Consider the following 19,874-nt stretch of genomic DNA (forward strand, 5'->3'; position numbering starts at 1 on the left):
ATTGATGGAAAAGCCCACATCCGAGAGTGAGGGATGTTAGAATTGAGTTGTCAAGCTGTCCTGGATGTCTTGTACACACCGAACAGGCCAATTTACTGCAACGCTGCCTAGGCTGAAGGCTCCTATCTCGCCTTTACAGTTGCTTCCTCCTGGTGAGATTATCCTGCTCAACCACAGGCTCCCTCCCTAGTAGCTTTTCGGCTACTCCTAGGTTCTTTCTGATCAGCCTATCCCAGGCAATAACACTGCGTTAATCCTTACCTTGTGACCCGCCTGCTTGACTGAGGGGAGAAGCTCTTCTCTCACCCAGCAATCTGAAAGCAACAGCTTTGTGCATTTGGTGATGTTTTTGAATTCTAGTAGTGACTTGACCCCACTGTTTTCCTCTTTATAGCTCCAATTCCTAGCTTTCAGGATGAAAACAGGATTTAGAAGAAGAAAAAAAAAGTTGATTTTTGACAACTTCTCCCACTCAGCCCCTGAGTTTCTTTGCCTCTTACTAACCTCCTGTCGTGGGGGTTGCTTTGAAACGCAGCTGTTCCTGCTCTGTCCTCCAGGTGGCGGCCGTGCCACACCGCAGAGGCTCCAATCCCTTCGTCCCTGACTTCAAGTGTTAATGCAATTGACCAATCAGTGCTAAGATGATGGGAGGTAATTGGGTAATTGTATTTTACTGATCACCAGCCGAGAAAGGGAAAGGGAAAAGGGAAAGGAAGAGGGGCAGAGGGAAGGGGACTGCAGTCCGAGAGGAGCTGTTGGGAGCTGGGACCTTTAACGCTGGGACGTGGCTTTGGCCAAGACAGAACCTAGACAGGCAGTAGCTGCCGCCGGCCCTGGGAACGCATTTATTTATTTGGGGAAAAGGGAGGGGAGAGAGGAGCGGGAAGGGGAGGACAAGAGTTCCAGCCGAAGTGGATGGAAGGGGAAAAGGGTTTCCGCAGCGCTGCGAGCCGCGAGCCGGGGAGATGGCGCTAAGCTCGGCGCCGAGCACCTGCGCTCCCGAAAACGCGTCTCCTCGCAGAGGACCTGGAGCCGGCGCCGGGAAGGTCTGCGCGAAGAGGGACCAACTTGTGGCTCCAAAATGTACCCGGCGCAGTTGGAAATGAGCTCAAAGCTGCAGTTTCATTCCAGAAGGATGAGAGGAGCCAGCGATTAGGGTGTTCCCCCTCCTTCCTTCCCTTTTTCTTTCTCTTTTCTTTTTCTTTTCTTTCTTTCCTTATTTTATTATTATTATTATTTTAAATTTGCCGAACAGCCCGCCGGTCCGTTCACTTCGCCCTCCCCATTTTAAATAAAAGCCCAGTCTGAAGTTCTTTCGCCGCGGCGTCCCCGGATCCGCTACCCGCAGATGGAGAAGGGAGCCCGGGGGCTGGCAGGGGCCACCGGCGAGGGAGCGCGTCACGCGTCTTCCGCGTGATCCCGGCCCTGCTCGCGGAGTTCTGCAACACCTGGAGGATCCGGAGCGGGTGCCCGGGGTGGGGGCGGGGACAGAGGAAGCGAAAGCCACCCCGAGCCTTAAGAAAAAGAAAAAAAAAAAAAAAGGAAAAAAAAAGTAGCGGGGGGAGGAATGGGTTTCTTGACAGCTGACGGAGCCTTGAAATTTTCCTCCACTACCTCCGCCCCCGCCACCGCCACCGCCCCCCGCACTCCATTTAACGTGAGATTATGAAATTGCAGAGGCGGTGGAGAAAAGGAGACAGGATATAACCGGGAGTTTGGAGGGGAGAGGGAAGGTGGCTGGCCGGGTGATTGAAATCAAAAATCCAATTGCGCACTGGGTTGTGATTAGAAATCTAATCAGATCTTTATAGAGACGGGGACGGCCGGAAGGGTGGAGAGTGGGGGGACTTGATCCCCAAATTCTTCGAAGGGGGTGCTGGGGAGAGGAATCGACGATGTAAAAGGAGACTTTTTTTTGGTGGCTGTGGCAGTTGGGTGCCTTGCGAAAATGAAGGATGCGGGACGCAGCTCTGTCTTGGAACCGAACGCAGTGGATAAACTGATTGTGCAAGAGAGAAGGAGAAACGAAGCTTTTTCTTGTAAGACCTGGATCTTAAGACAAATTTGTGTATGTGCACCCAGGGAGCATTGAAAAAATGATATAAATCGGTGTCAGACCCGCGGGGGTTGGTGTGTTCTGACATAAATAATACTAATAAAACAGCTGTCCCCACCCCCTCCCCAAAAGGATGATTGGAAATGGAGAACCGAAGATCCAGAAAGAAAAAGTATGTTCGTTTTTCTCTATAAAGGCGAAAGTAAGCCAAGGAGATTGCTTTATTTTTTTATCTTTGGAACGAAAAGTTTGGGGCTTTATTAGGAAAGTAAAGACCCGATATGGTGGTGTTTTCTTTTCTTTTTGAATTTCCCACAAGACGAGAGGAAATTAATAATACATCTGCAAAGAAATTTCAGAGAAGAAAAGTTGACCGCGGCAGAATGAGGCATTGATTGGGAGAGTGAAAGGAGAAGGGCACAGTTGGATTTGTGCCTATGTTGACTAAAATTGACGGATAATTGCAGCTGGATTTTTCTCCATCAACCTTTTTTTTTTCTTTTTTTTTTCTTTTGGTTGACAAGATTATTATGCATTATCTCTTTTTCTTAACCACCTGGATTTCCATCTGGATGTTGCTGTGATCAGTCTGAAATACAGTGAGTGATCCTTATTTTCTTATTTATTGGTGAAGAAAATGTCCAGTAATTAGCATTCTTGGTCTCTTTCTCTCCTCACCCTCTTCTGTGTGGTCTATAAAAACCCGGCTATTGGGGACCTGAAAATGAGGGAGAGGGTGGCCCATGCATTTGCTCCATCAGGCTGTGCTCACCAATAAGCCAGTTTGCTATAATGATGCAGGTTGTCTGCATCCTGGGCAAATGCCTTTGCAAATGTTCACCCGGGAAAAAAAAAAAATTCTCCCCCAGAACGCCTGCTGCAGTGTGGGATGCCCTGCTCTGTGACTGACACTTTAGAATGCATGGCATTCTAAGTTGCATGGCAGCCCCAGAGTTAGATGGCACAAATGTTTACAAGAGACCCTATCTAGATTTCATTATCCAACCTGACATTGCAGATCAACACAATGTATTAACACAAAAATATGATAATAAACCAAGCAGATGAAGTACGGCTTCTGGCTGGTGGGTGGATTGAGGGAGGGAGTGTAAGGATGGAGTGAGAGGAGCTGGTGGAGAGAGGTGGCTGCACTTATTACCTGAGTTGGCAATAGTGCCAAGGTGGAAGAAGAGGGCCTGCTCTCCTCAATATCACCTCCACCCCCTTCCAACTACTTCTTTGTATAACCGAAGGACTACCCATAGGTTATAGATAGTTAAGGCAGTTGTCTTGGGCTTTGCCAGAGACCTTCCCAACATCACCAGGATGCTGCTGTTGTGAAAAAGGCAGAAATCGACAGTGTCCTGTGGTAACTTAGGCAAACAAGCTAAAGCAAAGATCTTTGTGCTGAGCAGCAGTGAATCTCATCTGACAACATTATCTTTGGGTGAAGCAGGCTAATAAAAAAAAATGTAAGAGAAGGTCGAAATTGCTTGGAGAACCTGAGGGCCTGTAGGATCACCCCTGTCCCCACTCCCTCCCTCCGCTGTAGCTGCCAGGGTTGTGGAACTGGCCATATTTCCAGAACTCTCCCTATTCACTCTTCTATATTCCTCTCTGGGGCCTTCTAGCAGAATCATAGACTCACATAACTTTAGAGTTAGAAGACTCCTTAGAGATCTCATGCCAATAAAAGAGGAAACTGAGGCCTTGTGAGGCTATAACTTTTGAGTTAATGGCCAAACAGGAGGAGGCAGGTGACTCACACGTCTCAGTACAGCAGACAAAAAGTCAGTTCTGCATCTAAACTGGACAGGAAATCAGCCATATATGGCATGGCTACTTCTGACCCCACAGCTGTCATTTTTATCTAGAAGGGTCAGAAGAAGGTACATAAATCCCAAGAACCTGAAGTAAACTCTGCCAGACTCAGACCCCATGGGTCTTCTATCTCCAACATTCATTTCCTGTTTTGGTTTCCCCCCCCCCCCCCCCTTTAATAGCAGAGTTCAGCTAACCCTGGCTTTAATACTGTTTTTAAAAATAAGGCAACTCCAGCACGTATATCTGTGTATGTATATATTCCCCACAGGAGATGAAAGGCATCAGTCTCCTGTGTCCCTCCTAGTGCTGGGCACATTTAACCCTGTGAACATTGGTGCCTAGAGAGAGGTTAAGAAACTGTGGAGTTGGATTTATGTTAGAGAGATGATAATAGAAACCAGAAACCCCCAGCCTCTGAGTCTGTTCTTTCATTCATATCATCTTTTCTTATCCTTTTCATTACTCCTTAAATAACCAGCCTAGAGCTGAACTTCTCTATTTTCTGGGTTCATGTTTCATGTTGGGACACAGATCAGGCAATACAATTTACCAACCTACAAAAAAAGAAAAAAAAAAACAAAAAACATGCTGCTCTCTCTCTATCACTCTCTCTCTCTTTCTTTCTTTCTTTCTTTCTTTCTTTCCTCCCTGCAGATGTCTGCATATCCTATAACTCCCTGTGTTTTTTTTTTTTGTTGTGTTTTACATGACCACATTTAAGTCATCACTTGTGGTAATAGATTGACTCACATTATATTAAGTGCCTGCTCAGCTGCAACTTACCACAGTTGACACACACCAAAAAGAAAGATAATACATTACTTTGAGTCTTTTTACCGCGTAGTTCGGCCCTGGGTTGCACGTGGGAAACCAGGCTTGCAATCAGCTTGGCTCTGCCAATCAGGAGATTGTTTTTTTACCTTTTTTCTTTTTTTTTTGACATCAAGATTTCTTAACCACTACTCCAGGAGACCTCATAGTACATTGCCTTCCTGCTTCACAGTGCCATGCCCAACCTGGGCCCTCCAAATTTCTACGTGCAAACTTTCACATGAGTGAGAGAGAGTCAGAGACACAGGGAGAGAATGAATCTGTTTATAAGTGTGGGCCGAAATGTGTTCCCTCACGCTCCTCACTTAAATGTGTTCAAATCTGGAGATGATGGGGCATCTGAGGACAACATTATTTTTCATGTTGGTGACTCACTTCAGTAACAACTTAGTTAGGGACACTTGGCCCACTTTGGGGTGTAGCTCCTTTGGTTTGGCTGTCAAAGTTGGCCCTGCATTTTGGGGCAATTTGTTCATGGACTGATGAAAGATTTATGGCTGTGGGAACTTATTTCATTAGCTTATTTCAGTATCAAAATTGGTGAATACTGAAAAAGTAATTACCCAGAGTAGCCTGTGAGTGGGCAGTTGCAGATATCATTCTACTGAGGACCACAGGCCCAGAAGGCTGCTGGTTTTACAAGTTGATAAGTTACCTGTCACGTTACTTCTTCCTTGATTTAGTAGCTACTCTGGCCTTTGGGCAATACTTTTTATTTCTCTGGCTCTCAATTTTCTCATCTGTGAAATGGAAATGATACTGCCTAATTTGTTGAACTGATTTATAAATGAGAAATCACAGTGTGTAAATCCCCAAGCTTAAAAGGCTCTATCATGAGCACTGTTTGTTATATTTATTCTTGGATTAACTTCCTGAAAATGAATCCGAGATGGCCAACCACTCTAATGGTTCTAGTGGCTATACTTGAGAGCTCCGGTTGTGGAATCAACTTTACAGTTGTTGCCAATTCTTCTTTTGGAGTCTTACTGGAACAGTTTGGCTGCAGTATGTTATTTTAGATAGGAAAATTTGCTGCTTCAAACCTAAAACCATAAATCAAGATTTTCTGCTAAAAGTGTAGAAAAGTAAATCTCAGCAAAAAGAAGAGTTAAATGTGATTTAAGGGGAAAATAATGCTGTTATTATGTGTGTATACTTTTGATCTAAAAGGTACATAAGATAGCCCTTGAATTTTTAATGTATAATTCTAGCTACATATTACATGGTCTGGACCTAAAATGCACAAAATAAAGGTAAATTTCTAACAATACATAATTTAAATTAGATAGTGTGAAATTGCAAAATTAATACTATGACTCCCAAGTCCACAATTTGGATTCACAGCTTCCTAGTCAGTATGTATTCTATGTTAAAACAAATCAAAACAGAGCAAAGTTTTCACTTGTAAGTAAGTTAAAGTCCCAATAAAGTACATAGAACCAGGAAGATTTAATTTAGATGTATACTTCTTGTTCACGTTTGTGCAAATCTTCCATCACCAACTTGCTAGTGGTTTTCTGAAGGAGCCATTTGTGGTCACTGCTAGTAACTTCGTTGTCTGCAACAGGGACTCTGTGTTCTGTCCACTTCCTCAATATACTTCCTGGAACTGTTCTTCCTTTTAGGCAAATGGAGACCTACTGTTACAATTATTGTTATTCTTGATACCCTATCTCTGGATGATATAGTACAGCCACAAGCTGAGCAGTAGCCCATTGGATTTTTATAACATTTCTTTTCAGTCAGGAAAGCAATTTGAAATCTGTGTTAATTTTGAAAAAGCATCCTAAAGTTGTCTCTTTTCACTGATCTTAAAAGAAGAGGTGGAAATCAGCAATGGAAGCTCTCATCATTTCATACATTTTACTTTTCTTTGTGCTTCATGAAGATGACCAAGAAATTAGATAAACTTGAATTTGGCCATCATAAGTGAATTCAAATACTAAGCTTTCCCCTGGGTCACTTAGCGTGTCATTTAACCTTTCTGATCCTATTTGCTTATCTGTAAAACAGGAGTAATAACAAGCATGAGGAACTGCCTGGAGGTCGGAATCAGATTGCATGTGTCATGCATAGCAGGCATTCAATAAATGCACATTTAAATTGAGCAGCTCTGATTTTAATTTACGTAATGCACAGCTTGCAAAGAGTAGATATGGTTTCTCTTTGGGGGGAAGCTGCTGCTCTGTGTTCATATTGGCATAGATAAACAAAGAAAAATGTATAGCCAGGATTAGGTTAGAATAACGTAAATAGATATGGACAATTTTGCTAAGGTTCTACAGTTTTAAAACATACCTACAAGTGCCTTAAAGATTTTCATTTCCTGAGTAAAGATCAAAATATACTTTTTAAGCAGTGGACGGTATACTCTGTGTCCATGTAAACTTTGATTAGATTGTCAGGTGCTTTATAATACATGCATAAAAAGCAATAGACTAATTTGTAAATGGACTCTTGGAAAACTCCCTGAGGGGATCTAAGGACTGTTGCATTGTTTGTTTCTCAAAATAATTTCTTCAGAAAAATGTAAATTTGTTGAAATTTGGTTGGGCAGATCTTGTGGCTGAGGCAGTGTACTTGTAAAACTCTGAGAGCAAGGACTTTATATTGTTCTATGGGATGTCCTCACTACCTCTGAAGAGTCCCTGACATATAGAGTGCATGCAATACATGTTCATTGAAGGATAACTGTACTTGATTTAAGAGGCACCTCTCCAAAGAACTCAAATAATGCACCTACCCGTGTGTATGCACACACATGCGACAAACATACACACAAGAAGCCCAGCTGGCTTTCAGGAGTCCATAGAGGTTTAATGAAAAATATCAGTGAGTGTACACGTATTGTTTGAAGCAACATTGAGTGGCTTTCTTATGTTGGGAATAGCAAAGATTTGAAAAAAGTAGGTGATGCAGTGTGGGTTTTGGTTGTTGCTTTTTATTCTTGGTGCTGTCATTAATGGACTGTGGCACTTTGTACAAGTCACCTAGGTCTCATATTACTCTATCTTAAATAAAGGTAGAAATGAAAGATGCTTCAAGCACTAGGATTTAGGATTCTAAGTATGTAATTGACTACGTAGAAATTCAATATTCCTGGGAATTAAAAATATATAATCTCTCATCTCAGGGCTAGCTGTTAAGTTGTGGAAAGGAACAGCATAGTATCCCTGGAAAAAAGTGGAATCAGTGTTGCAATGGCAGGTATATTGCATAAAAAAGGTGAAGGAAATCTCTAGCAGGTTTGTAGGGGAAGTAATAATGAATTTTGAAATAAACATTGGATTCTCACTTTGCTTCATCACCCATTAGCTGGATGATCCTGAGTAAACAAATTAACCTTGCTAAACCTCGGTTTACAAGAAAGTAAGAATTGAATTTTTTGGTGAGTGTTAATTAAGGTATGTGTAAAAGTATTTGGCACATGATCACGTGATCATAGCTCAAAACATGCTAGCTAGTTTTCCTTCTTTTCATTGAAATCTTTCGTTATTTTTTGTAGAAATGGGAACATGTAACTGATGAGTGTTTTGCTTTACATTTACTAAGTTTGTAAATATAGATCTTTTACCAACATTGACTACCAAAGTATTATTTTCTATAATGCTTTCCAGTGCCAGGCAAATTTATGACGAGCTCTAAAAATGATAAAAACTTAAGTTTTATAGACTTTTATTTCAACTTTGGCATAAGCTGGTGGCAGTTTTCTATGATTCTGGAAGCTATCAACATGTATGGAGGCTGTGAGTATTATTTGATAATAATAGTAGGAACTGCCATTTATTGAGCATTTGATGTACACCAGGTACTATGTTGGGAATATAACATATATTTTTCTCCTTAATTCTCACAGAAGGAACTGAAACACAGAAAGGCTAAGTAATTTTTCTAAGGCTCTATGGAAAGTAAGTGGTTGAGCTGGAAGTAGAAATTACATCTCTCTAGTTTTAAAACCTGAGATAAGTCAGTCTGTCTCACTGATTCCTTATAAATTCACAAGTAAAGATGATAGCTTGCTATCATCTCACCTGGCACCTACTCTGAATATTTTAATTGGGATTAATAAATCTAAGTTTCCTTTCCCCCTATTTCCAAAATGAAGGTTCTCCAGCTGCTTAGGTCACATATTCCTTGCATTTTTATCATCAGACCTCAGTAAAATCCAAGTATGTCCCTAAGTAAGTGACAGACAACTTCTAAAACAGATTTCAGAAAAATTATCCAAATTCACTCAGCATAACTAAAAGACAAAGAGGCTTTGGAGGATGCTTTAAAATCATTTGAAAATTCAGAATTGTGTGGGAAATAAGACTAATCCTAATAATAAGTATGGGGTATAATTACAATATTCTGTGAACCTCATGAGCTCTCAGTCATGGGCACCCAAAGCTTGACTGCAGTCCTCATCATGTTTGATCTCTCTAGCACTTCCTGAAACTTCTGTGGGAGTTTGAGGTGGTACTCTCTGATCACTTGCTTTATTCATTTCACCTTTTCCTCCCTCCTCCATCTCTTCCTGCTCCTGCTTCTCAAATACTGAGGGCCTCATCCTTGAGTGTCTTCTTTTTCAGTCTTCCTGCATTCCTGAGAGGTGGCAGCCTTGCTCCTTCTAAGATGATAAGCAGAACCTCAGCCATGTTTTGTATGCTGGAAACACATATAAATCTTCACCACCCCCACACACAACCCAGATCACCTGGGTTTCCTGAAGGCCCCTCAAATTTAATATGTACAACTGTAACTGTTATTTTTTCCTCCAGGAACTTATATATTTTTTCATTTTCAAATGATACCAGTATCTCTTTAACCTCCCTCATGTACAACCAGTCATTAATTCCATCTACTCACTCTCTCAAACTCAGTTTTTTTGGTCACTCCCAACTGCTGCCTCAGTCCAGATCCCATCATTTCTCTCCTACACATACTTCTAGCCAGTCTTTCTGATGATGTCAGCTTTTCTATTATTCATTCTTCCTTCAGAAGTATCATCTTAAGAGATAAAGCTGAACATCCCTAATTTATAAAATCAAATCTGTTTGTTCGAACTGGATTTTATCCATGCCCGTTCTTAAATGCCTGCCATACTAAACATTTTATCCCTTTGAAAATATGCCAGACTAGTTTTCACTCTGACTCTGTTTTAACTGTTCCATTTGCCTGAGATATACTCTTCATATGTCAAGTACCAGAGCAAGCTACCTCCTCCAGCGGAATCTTTTCCAGCTTCACTAGGCATTCTGAGCCCTCTTGCCACTGGATGTCAACATTTTTTCCATACATCCGTGGTAACATTTATTCTATCATAATATATTTACTTACTTGTCTAGAACCCACTTGATTGTGAGATTTTTTTTAGCATAGGAACCTCTCTTACTCTTCTTGTCATCTCCAATATTGTACTAATATACTACACATTGATCTAACACATCTTTAAGGTAAACAGGCCCTCCAATTCATTTAATGGCATAGACCATTCTATTTTCAAACTTTTTGCTATTAAGATAATCTTTTACTAATTTTATTCCATGTTTCAAAAGTACTTTACCCCATAAATTGCAATTTGTTTCTCCATTTTTGCTAATTGAGAACATAGAGCTGCCAAACGTCACTTCTTGAGTGCAAGAAATGAACACTGTTGCCATAAATTGATAGAAACTGAGCCTAAGGCAAAAGCATTTAAATTACCATATGTAATTGTATGATCAGTGTACATATGATTTCTAGTTGGCTTTTTGGAATATTGATAATAATTGTCTTTGAGGATCCCAATTTTTAAAATAGCTCAGTAAATTTATCTTAGTGCTAATATTCTGCTGTAATTTATAGCTGCTAATAAGCTAGCTACAGGTTTTGCAATGCACAGCCCTTAATGGTTGTTGTTCACAAAAACTTGTTCACAAAGATCAAGGTACCTCTTGGAGTTCCGTATTACACAAGCTATACAGTTATAGGAAGTGGACCTTCCTCTTACTGAATGACTGTTGGAAAGAGACCAGGACTTTTTATTCAAGTTTGAATGATGCCCAAATAGGGACTCATCCAAGAGGAGATGGAAAAAGATCTTCCCCTTAGTAATAGTGCCTGAATTAACAAATCTGCTGAGCTGAAATCACTTTTCACACCATCCAGACACCTCCTTTTGTGGGAGCCAGCTCTATACTCTTAGGAGATGTACCAGTTTTAGGCTTCAGAAGGATTCTTCCTTCCTTTCTCCTATGAGGAGTAGCAAAAGACACTGGATTTGCTGAAGGGATATACTGAATGATAATATTCTATTTCATTATGGTTTAATTTCTATGATCTTTGCATATAAATTTCTTGAATATGTTGAACATTAGAACTTTTTTTTTTCCTTTTAGTCTTTAATTTTTGTGTGTGATGGTGAGGTTCCTGTAGTATTAGAAATTCTCTTTCCAATTTTGGGATCACTATTATTAATATCTAATCATAGTAATAGAAAATAGTAAAGCATTAAAGTAAATCTTTGCAGGATATTTGAAATCTAGCTATCCCTTGTAATCCTCTCAACAACTTTTTGACCCCAGAATTTCTAAAGCCAAATTCCCTGACTCTCTGTCTCTTGTGATAAAACACCAAGAGTTGGGAAGCTGTGTAAGGGAAGATTTATTTAGAAGTTCCGGTGATGAGCTTGGTCTCTGCTTCTTGCCAAACTACAAACTGCTTAGATAGTGTTCTATTGGGAGGGAATCATTTGTTTTATCCCATCATTTTTGACCAAGTTATATTATGGAATGTGCTACATTGCAAGGGGAGAATTTAGCTATTTGATAATATTTCTTTATTTGTTGCTATAGTAGATATGTGGTTTGGGAAGGAAGGGAGATTTCACAGATTAGTAAAAAAGATATGTCTTTCTCTTATTGCAGTCCCCTAGTTATTAAATTCTTCTGTAGATGAGGTCCTGTCCAGAGCGGGTTGACTGATTGATTTGTGATGCTTTGATAGATAACCTACTGTCAATGTAACTCATTATTTTAGTTTTATTTATTTTTTAGCCATAGTAGTAAGGAACTCATTCTCATTAAAATAGACATGTTTTCTTTGAACTGATGGTTTGATAATGATGGTAGGAACTTTAGCAACTAAGACACGGTATTTCTAAAAAAAGGATGCATGACATTTAAAAATGTAAAACCATGCCTCTCCTGAATGGTTTACAGTTGAATCTGTGCCAGATCTCAGAATGTGCTGATTTTTACTACCTTAGGTTCCAAAGAGAAAGAGTTAGTTCTGTGAACCTGGCGGTTCTAATCTGGGCAGAGAATGCTTACAACTTAGTTAGCTGATCTCCAGAGAGAATCAACTCAGCAGGAACCAGAGTTTGTATGAGGATGAATGAATTCAAGTGCATTATGGGGATGGATCTAGAGATTCTGATTTCTTCTAACTGAAAAGGCAGAAGAAAGTCAGAAGCCATCCTCAGGAAGGCAAGAATGGAACTATGAAGGCCTTCTCTGTATTGTTTGAACGTTGCCATGGCAATAGTTCCAAGCAGAAGTTACATGTTTTTCATTTCCCCAAGCAGCAAGCAGCCTCCCCAACCCCCTCCTTCTCAACCTTCCTTCATTCCTAGCTCTCTCCCTTCATCCTTCTCTCCCCATCCGCTCGCTCCCTCCTCCCTCTCTGTCCTTCCTTTTGTTCTCACTTCCCTCAGCCCTTTCCCCTTAAAAACAAAAATATTCTAACTCCACGAGGTGGCTTTTAGGCAGAAAGTGAGTCAGACGTACAGCTTTCTCTCCCGGCTTCTGGTTTCTGTTTTCCCCTCACCCTGTCTGTTTACGTATTAAAGACCTAATTAGATGGAAGCTGTGGATGGAAGCTGGGTTAGGGTTTTCCCTTGTTGGTAGGACACAGAACATATTATAAAGGTTGGTGTTGTGGTGATATGTTAATTGCATCGCTCCAGGCAAGTGCAGAGCAGCAGTCTCTGACAATTAGAAAGAACAATGACTTTACTATGAGGGAGTCCACTCTCTGGACCAGTGGAAGGATTAGCATGCATTGCAGGTCTCTGGAAGGTTCCAAAGGTTCCTGTAGACCCTGAGGGAGATCTGCGTTTGGAAATGCCTCCTGTCTCTTTAAAGCTAGGATGTTTCTCCTTTAGCTTATATTACTGCCAAGGAAAGAAGAGTGAAGGGACAGTGAGAGATCAGGTTTAGTGGGCTGGTGGGGCACCCTGTCGCAGACCTGGGCTGTAGGATATATTGCGGGACGTTAGGAAGAAATCTTTGCTTGCTTAATGCACGTGGCCAATGAATTGTGAAATGGGTCTCATTAGAGCCTTTCATATCCCGGCATGTGCCAAAGTGCTTTGCAGGCACAGCGCCATCACTTCAGGTCCAACCCTGCTGCTGTTCACTGTAGCCAAGAAAGGACAGAGGCTCCGTCTGTATTCAAGCCTTCAGTCCCATCCCTCTCTGTCTACTGTTCATTGTAAGGGGCCTCTGGATCGTTCAATCCGTCCAGGGATGAGGCACAGCACATCTCCTAGGTGTTTGTAGAGGGGAAATATTAGGATTTTGAGCATCACTGGGAGGCTTGGGGGCACACCCAGCTGTGTTTCCTCACTTCTCAGGGCATCCAAGCTGTCTCTAGATTGCCCTTCAAATATGCCCAGATACTCATCTGAAAAAAAGGCTGGGGAGTTCAGAGCCAAATATGTCATCAGGGAAATGTGTTATTAGATATAGTAGATTTCTTTACTTTATCTCAGATTAATGACCAGAGATTTCAGTATCTCATTGTGTCTCCCATAGCATAGCCCCATTAGGAATACTGAGGGCTGTGGTATACTGAGTACCTACTGTGTGTCTAGCACTGTGCATGTTTTTTCTCATTTAAAACACCCAGTAATTCTACAAGGACAAGGATGTAAGAGCATAGAGTTGAGACCATATTGAACAGAGACCTGCTACTTCTTTGATCTGTGGCCTTGGGCAATTTACCTACCCTCTCTGAGCATCAGCTTTCTCACCTGCAATATGGAAATATCTCTAGTACCTTCCCTAGGACTTTGTGGATTATAATTGAGATGATAGATGTAAAGCTTTTAGCAGAGTGCTTGGCACATGGAAAATACTCAAGCTATTTTTTGTTATTACTCACATAATTGAAACACTGGACAGCAGCAAAAAATATGAGATATTTTCTTGCACTGCTGTGAAATAATCACTAGGTATGTGCCTCAGGCAGGAAGGAGTTAAAAGTACTTAAGGGGGGATTGTTTAGTGAAAAAGGAAACATGGTCTTAGAAGAGGAGTTTGAGAATTTGGAATGAAAGTAAATTTCCTGATACTTTTTATATAGCTATAGTATTTGGGAAGCAAAATTGATAGGATCCAATGAAATAAACTTGTGTTGCATTCATTCTGGATAGGTGTTTTGATCCACTCATACTAGGATTTTCTTTTTATGATGTCTTGCAAATAAGAGGGAAAAAAGTATAACTAGGTTAAGCAATGAAGATAATTTACTGGCACATGTAATTGAAAAGTCTTGTAGTACATGAGGTTCAGGTATGATTTCATCCAGAAGTTCACAGTGTCACAGGGTCTTCTGCTCTATTTTCTCTGTAATTCTCTAGGCTCTTTCCTTTCCTATGGGCCATTTTCATCCTCAGGCCCTGGCTATACTTTCCCTCACCCATCCCCCAAAGAAAAATTCCCACTTTTGTCCCAAAATTCCCAGATAGTATCCTGAGAAATAAGCAAATTGGACTAGCTTATGTCATCTGCCCAGTCATGAGCCAGTCACTGGTTTTAAGCAACATGGAGTTGAGGGTAAACAGGTGGATGCACAGATGCAGAAGCAAGAGGAGTTGGGTGCTGGGAGATAACCACAAATATCCACCACTGGTTCTGTCCAAGTTACTATATGTTTTACAAGGTAACTTAGTACAAGGGTTAATTTTTTTGTACTTGTTTGTGATGTCATGGTGTATATAGATAAATACTGGCATTTTAATAGAGATATAATGGATTTTGTTCTTCCTACAAATCATCATGCTGTAGGCATTTTTCAGAGGAACTACTTTATCTGCATTCTTTTTGCTATTTTTGCCTTGTTCCTCTATCTCTTAGGAAGAGGTCCTTTTTTTGAAAGGGAATTTACTGGCTTTTCTGGGAATAAGGAAACAAAATCAAGAACAAAAGACTCCTCTTCAGTCAATACCAGGTCATTGGTAGATGTCCTTTAAATCACCTCAAATACCCACTTTTCTGTTACTGGTACCAGCCATTAGTGTGCTTCTCTCCAGCTTTGGTTTTATCTTACTTTTCACTTGAAATGTTCACATCTGTGAATTCTTCATTTTGCCTTCCCAGGGATGGTTATTCAGGCAATATGTGTGTAGCTCTTTGCTTCTTCATAGGTAGGCACTGTTGGTTGGTGGAGGAAATTATTATTTCCTGTGCTTCAAATGCAGAGATTTAAGAATCTCTGTTCAAAGCACATGACTTCACCACCAAGTTCAGGGACTGGGGTTTATCTCTTTTATATCATCACTCTGTGTACAACATATTGGGAACACTGTAGACACTTAATTTATGCTCTTGTGATGACATGATCACAATTGAAAATCAAACCAAGACCATATGCTTCTCACAGAAGCCATTGGAGAGCAAACTACTGGTGAGAGTTTTCCTGGATTGTTAAAACAATGAAAATTTTTGAATTTGGAATTGTAGTGGGTTATTTTTATTTTTACATATTTTATCTCATTTTACTCTTGCAACAAAAATAATGACAATACCAAAAAAACAATAGGAAACACTTTATGAGTGGTTACTGTGTTTAGGCACTGTTGCTGCCTCTCACATGGGACTACTTTTTATTTTTTTATTTTAATTTTGACCTTTTAAGTTTAAAGAAATCAAAGGTACAAAGACTTACAACTCTTTTCTTTAAACTCACATACTTTTTCTCGTTCCCCATTCCACTTTTCTTTCCTTGGGTGTTCTCAGCTTTGACGATCTGTAATAGTATTTTGTAGCTTTTATTTCATAGCAGGGTGGCTGCCCAGCCATGGTGCTGGGTGTCTGAAAATAAAGACTTTCCTGGACCATTTTATTTATTTATTTTAAAAATATTGGAATTATTTATTTATTTCTCTCCCCCCTCCCCCCCCCCCCCCCCCCCCCCCCGCATTGCCTGCATCAAAACTAGAGATCAACAAAAATAAACCACAAGGGTCTTTTAGGAGGCCCTTTTGTTTGTCTTTTTTCTTGGGAAGATTTGAAGAAATATTTTGTATCCCAGTGGTACTCAGGCAACTGAACTGTCAGTACCTATACTGATAGTAGTTAGTATGCGCTATGAAGAAATGATGAAATTAATAGCTACATCCTTAGCTGTGTAAGGGGCCACATGTTTCTTACGTCAGTGGAAATCATAACACTCCTACCTTCTTATATAAAAAAAGAAGATTGGGCTTTTTCCTCCATAGCTCCTAAGGCATTCTACTCTTTCCCAGTGAGAAGGTACCTGGGAAAGGCAGAAGAAGATATAGCTGTGGGACTCTTTGCTGTTGCTACTTTTTTCTAAAAAGCTTCTAAATAAATGGACCATCTTCCTCTTATCCAGGAATATGGCCAGATAGGAGGCAATGCCCGTATCAGTGTCCTTACTCCTTCACAGTCCCACCCTTTGTTGTGCTTATGGAACAGATCCTGCAACATCAGGGAAGACTGCCACAGCACAGCATATTGATAGGGTCCATGGGCACAAGTTCATTCAGGCACTTGTCCACACACATACACACATACACACACACACCCCAGCTTATCTCATTGTCATAAATTCCCATGTTACTTCTCCTGAAGGGTCTTCTAGCGACATGTACCATTTATCTTTTTTTGCAGTTCAAGATATAAGGAGAGAGAACTGCATACCAGGACGTACATTTGGATTCAGGGCATCGTTTGTGTTTTAGCTTACCAGCTGCTGAAACAAATTTGGTAGAATGGGTTAGCTTAACAACAGGAGTTAATAATGGCTCATAATGTCAGAAGCTAGAAGGCTTGCTTCTTCCAGAGGGGTCAGTATCTTCTGACTAGCCCGCAATTTTTGCATTCCCTTGGATTTTCTGTCACATGACAATGCACCTGGCAGCGTTGTCTTCTTTCTTTGCCCGTTCTGTTGACTTTCAGCTTCTTGTTGCTCCCGTGGCTTCTCTCTCTCTCTCTCTCTCTCTCTCTACATTTCACTCTGCTTACAAAGGACTACAGTAATCAGGATTAAAGCCTAACATGATTCAGTTAGACTGCACCTTTACTGAAGTAACGTCTTTGAGAGATACTATTTAACAATGGAACCACGTCCGCAGGACCTGAACCTGTCTTGTGTGGGGGACATGATAATTCCCACCATCTTGACATCTGAGAGAGATTTTTCTTATTGCCTGTTACATATTTGACCCCACACCTTCTGTTCAAAGACTATACAGTGATTTTAATATAAGTTGAGCCTTCTTATCCCCAAATCTAAGGTCTTTCAAAGACCAATGGAAAAACCTTGGTGATGTTGACTGTTTTATAATATTGGAACCACTGCTTCCTGGCCATTGGGGCTGGCAAAACAGTTGTAAGTTCCTGTGTGGTAGAGTTTCCAGTATCTGCTCCTTTCCTACCCTAACACAGGCTTTTCTCACTAATCAGGTCCAGATGATCATAATTACATCCTAAGTGCCTTCCTCATTTCAGTCCATCTTTATTGCCAGCTATTAATCTTCCAAAGGTGCTGCTTGTGTGCTGCTGGTCACCTCCTAACAAACCCCTTCCTTTTAAAATAAGTTCCAGTCCCTGGAAACTGACACTCAGGGCCTTTCACAGTCAGGCCCCCACACTTCTTTTTTAAATTTTTTATTATTTCTTTACTTTTTAAGTTTGTCTCCCATTCTGTGTTTTTGGTTTCTCTATCCTTGGTGGAACCATTTTCTGCTCCCTAAACATAGTCCTCAAGCCTTGTCCTAACTCCATTGCCCTTCCTACTGTTTTCAGTGACTTAACCTTTGTACTATCTAATCATTGAGATACCTTTTCCAGAAGGTCTCTCCATTCCAGATCTTCCTCTTCTCACAATTCTAATATGTATTTCTGGGCTGTGTCATATTGTTTTCCATTTCCTGGAGCCTGATTTGTATGGTTATTATTCTGCTGATTGTTTCCCCACCTAGAAAGAAGGCTCTTTGAGGTCAGCCCTTTTGTTCACACTTCTATGTCTTCAGCTCCACACCTTACATATAGTAGGTGCTCAGCATATGCTTCTTGATGAAAGAGAATATTCTGCTTCACAGGCTCCCAACTGCTGATCCTGAAAAAAAAAATTGTGTTTTAAATTAAAGAATTAAAGTTTCATTATTCTTTCTAATAGATGACCTCATAGATTCTACTTGGGGCCAGCAACACCTCCATGAAAGGGACCCACCTAGCAGTGTTTTTTGAAGTGAAAGGAACTCTCCTTTGCTGAGTTCCTATAGGGTCCCCTTTAGAGAACTGCTTTATTAAGAGTAGTCCTTCAGAGCCCTCGGTTCCCTGCGGCTGCTTGCCTAGCAGGATCCATAACTCCTCTAGTCAAGGCAATGTGTTTCTGTGGGCTCGGCGTGCTTGTTGTCTTCAAAAGACTCTCTGCATTTGTTGTTCTGTTGCGCTGAGGCAGTGGTTGGATTCTCCCGGGATTTCCCAAGGGCCATGTTCATGTGTACCAGATGTTTCTTTTCCCAGTTTCCCATTCTATTAAAGTTATAGGGAGTATGATGAGACTGTAACTCTTAATATTTAAATCTCCTGCCCCTGTTTCTGTCAGGTGGCAGCGGTTCCTGAAGGCTACCCCACAAAAAGGGAAGGTGTCATGATGAAGCTTGCAATAAAAAATAGGGAAGATAAGCAGAATGAAGTGAGTTTCTCACAAAATTAAATTTATACAACTTTTAAAAGTGACCCTTATTCTGTTGTTTCCTTCTCATTTCATTAGGGACGATATGTCGTGTTTAAAGGAAAGGACTATGATAGTAGATTTTTTGTTTTGTTTTGTTTTTCATTTTTTGTAATGTCATTATTCCACAAGATAAGTCATACGTGTCTGTATGCATGTATGTATGTGTAACAAAAGTCTGACAAATGGCAGCCATGTCTGTCGTTCACTTTAACAGTCCAGGGCATTGTCATAAGTTATAAAAATTAGAGCCTTTGGGAAAACCTTGATCAGGTAGCTGAGAGTAAAATAGGAAATATGGGCCTGTGTCACTGAGCCCTCTTAGCAACGTCTTTGGAATTTCTGTTTTTCACTGCTCCATGCCATTGTCACTGGTAATGTTCCAATGCTGATGCTGCTATCCTCTGGCCCTGGAAGTCTGAGCAAGTTTCTGCTTCTTTCTGGGCTGTCCATACCTATAAAATGAGGAGTTTGGGTTAGATACACTCCATGTTCGTTTTAGCTCTCTCTTTTTTAAGAGTCTGAGGCATTTGATAGAGAAATTTGCAGGTAGCAGGACTATCTTTGCCAGAATGGAAATGCATTTTCCTTGTTCTCCTCAAATATTCTGAATGGCTCATTTCCTTTTTTTCTTTTATATCTTCTCTCTCTCTCTCCTGAATCCTTTTCATCATGCTTGTCAAATTTATTTCCTTCCTCTGCTGTCTATATCTAGCCACATCCTTCTCCATATTATAGTTGCCTCTTGAGTGTGTGGCTATTCCGCAGGGTAAGCACTTCATTTCAGACTTGCTTCCACTAATTAACTACAAAATTAAGTAGGTGAATTCATTGATTCAGCACTTGGTTTGATGTTTATATTAACTCATTAAAAGGAAAGTCCTGGATGTGGCCAGAGGCTTGACGGGAATCTTCCCCTCCCCCTGAAATCTCCTTTGACTTCCCACACTAGATATCTATCTCGCTGTTTCTCAGAAGTATTCATGTGTCTGGGGAGCAGCCAAATGACCAAAGCTGCATCCGACAGGAATTCCATTCTTTGTAACTATGAAAACAGTTTCTGTTCATCTCCTCCTTCCTGGTCTTACTGACCACCGTTTCAGTTCCACTTCTGATACACCTGGGGAATTCCCTTTGGATACCTACTGAGATTTCAGTGGTAAGTATTCTACGTCAGAGACCCAATAACCACGGCCCACCTGTCCCTACC

The 19,874-nt window shown here is 40.7% G+C and overlaps 1 protein-coding gene across 43 annotated transcripts in view; it reads left to right on the forward strand.

The window, feature by feature from the left end:
• The window catches only part of LRRC4C (leucine rich repeat containing 4C), a 1,388,209-nt gene that overhangs the window by 1,204,338 nt on the left and 163,997 nt on the right, over window positions 1-19,874 (forward strand). For 5 of the 43 annotated variants that reach the window (XM_058305550.2, XM_058305548.2, XM_058305535.2 and 2 more), the window contains exon 1: window positions 719-2,655. The exons of 29 other annotated variants lie outside the window; for them this stretch is intronic. The gene's annotated coding sequence lies outside the window, so the exon portion shown is untranslated. Of the gene's footprint in view, window positions 1-692; window positions 2,656-19,874 lie in introns of those variants that run through there. 9 more of the 43 variants (XM_058305530.2, XM_058305509.2, XM_058305508.2 and 6 more) reach the window with 6 other exon arrangements.

Source organism: Dasypus novemcinctus, chromosome 10, assembly GCF_030445035.2.
Source record: "Dasypus novemcinctus isolate mDasNov1 chromosome 10, mDasNov1.1.hap2, whole genome shotgun sequence".
NCBI classification, from domain to species: domain Eukaryota; kingdom Metazoa; phylum Chordata; class Mammalia; order Cingulata; family Dasypodidae; genus Dasypus; species Dasypus novemcinctus.